Raw genomic sequence first — 2,500 nt, 5'->3', positions numbered from 1 at the left:
TACATGCATAATGTACCAAAAGCTAATATGAGTTTACCTGCTCATTACCAACAAAATTTTAATGATCAATGTGAACATAATTACTTGAACCTAAGCCCTTGTTGTTGTTCTTGTTTAATCCCAATTCTACTGCTTTTGCTGACAGCTTAAAAACCACATCCACTCGTCTATTCACACAGGACCAGTTCTTTGACCTGGGTGAACATAAACTGGATTACAAACTGAAATAAAACTGCCGACACCAAAGCCATGGTGACAGCCACACATAAACAGCCAAGGCATGACGCCAGCAGTGAGAGGTGAACTCTCTGATCAATACATCCCCCGGGAAACATGTGCCCGGGGCTTTCACTGTCCGGGTATGAAGCCATCGATCTATCCTCGTCTGGTGCAGGAGGGGGCGGGGGTTACGGTGGAGGGGCAGAGGGGGGGCGGGGGGGTGTCCCTCGCATCACAGGGTCTGGAGCGCACCCAGGACAGGTTTTTGTCACTCACAAATTAATGCCTCTGCTGCCGTGCTGTGCCGTGCTGTGCTGTGGAGCCTGCAGCCAGAGTTAATTCCATTGCCCCATCACCGCTCAAGCCCTTGGATACAGTAGTGCAGTGCTGCAGAAAAAGCGCACCTTGTTTTGTTCTTTCTGTGAGGATGTTTGATGACGCTGGTCCAACGCATGCAGACGGGTCACTGAGTAAAGAAGCTGGATGGGTGTACAATGTTGATTAATGTACAGCATTCAGTTGCTGGGTTGTTGTTTTTTTATTTGTTTGTTTTTCTTAATATTTGTCTTAGTGAATTCATTTTAATCAAAATTCACTTTTTATTTGGTCAATATTTAAGCTATAGGGTACATCTTAAAAAAGACACATTTTGAAAACTACACATTTGCTGAGGTCACATCAATAATGTTCAACAAACAGAAAAAAAGCAACTGTAAACAATATATATACATAGAGACAGACAGACAGACACAGACAGAGAGATGCAGAGAACTTTCCTGACATAACATTTTTAAGTCTCACACATTGTTATTGTATAAAGACCATACATATTGATAATATTTCATCTAATTAATCCATGCTGAAACACAGTGTAGCCCAAATTGTAGTATTTATACTTCATTTTAATAACTGTTAAAGTTCAAAATTGGTCTGGGAAATGACTTCTTAACACACAGAAATAGACACATAATTGTGAAATTGATTTCACTAACAGAGGTTTAAAAATACATGACTACATATGTTGGTTTTGTTTTTGTTTGTTTTGTACATTTTTATTCAAATCAAATAATCAAAATTCTAATACATACTTCAAGACATACAATGATACATCCATCATTTATGTCTAGTTTTGTATTTTATGATGCTGAAGCACGCACACAACCCCTTCAACAAACTGGAAAAGAGGCCAAATGCAAGTGCAAAGTGCCGGACAAGCCACTCCTGTTGCTTTAAGCTTAGTTTAAATCTCATCCTTTTACTGTGCAAACATACATGGATACATGCACACACACGCACTTCTCCCTCTATAACACACATACGCAAACTCTCTCTCTCTCTCTCTCTCAGATCTGCGTGCGCGCAAGTGTGTGTGTGTGTGTGGGGGGGGGAGATGTGGGAGGGGGTGTGGAGGTGTGGGATGGGGGGTGTGTGTGTGCTCAACATTGTAATGGGTAAGAAGGCCTTCTACAATAAACCATTTCTGAGTTCTGAGTTCTGAGTTCTCTCTCTCTCTCTCTCTCACACACACACATGTGCAAAGAGTTCCACCCTCTCAAACATGTGCCCATGCGCGCACACACATACACACACACAATTTCTCCTTCCAACACACACACACACACACACACACACACACACACACACACATTCACTTTCCCCTTCCAACACACACACACACACTCCACCCTTTCGTCTACCATCCTTTTAGGGACCCGCCTCTTTGGATTGGCCTTTACATCTGAGAGAGAAAAAACAACAACAAAAAACATGGTTCAGGTTCATTTTCAATATCCTGTAAATGAGTCACAGATTGAAACCAGACACTGTACCACCCTCAGGTCAGCAAACAAAGAGTTGAACAAATGTTAGAGTAAAACTAAAAGGATTTCCACAGCTGCTGTTGGTGGGGTTTTTTCCTTACCAACAAGTAAAATAACTGTTGCCCTTTCTTTGACAAAAAAAAAAAAAAAAAAAAAAAAAAATCATCATCACCATGTTCCAAAAAATTTCTTCCATTTTTCTTTTTATCTTTTTTTGCTGTCTCATCATCTGAACTGTTTCAATCTTATTACTCACACACCACTCATTCTGAGTCCCTTTACACAGCACACCCAGGTTCATCTACTGCAGTCCCAGCACTGACAGTCCACGCTGAACTATTGATGCTAGGTCTCCAGGAAGCCACACACCAGATGAGACCCTGCACTGCTGCTGAGTCACTTTGGTGGTATTCAGTTGGGCATGTTCTGCTATGATGTACTAAGGACACCACCTACAAAGC

General features: G+C 41.6%; 1 pseudogene across 1 annotated transcript in view; it reads right to left on the bottom strand.

The window, feature by feature from the left end:
• The window catches only part of LOC143282156 (uncharacterized), a 33,169-nt pseudogene that overhangs the window by 24,331 nt on the left and 6,338 nt on the right, over window positions 1-2,500 (bottom strand). The window lies entirely within an intron of this gene.

This window comes from Babylonia areolata, chromosome 5 (assembly GCF_041734735.1).
Source record: "Babylonia areolata isolate BAREFJ2019XMU chromosome 5, ASM4173473v1, whole genome shotgun sequence".
In the NCBI taxonomy this organism is placed as follows: Eukaryota; Metazoa; Mollusca; class Gastropoda; order Neogastropoda; family Buccinidae; genus Babylonia; species Babylonia areolata.
This window is presented reverse-complemented; position numbering and strand designations above follow the sequence as displayed.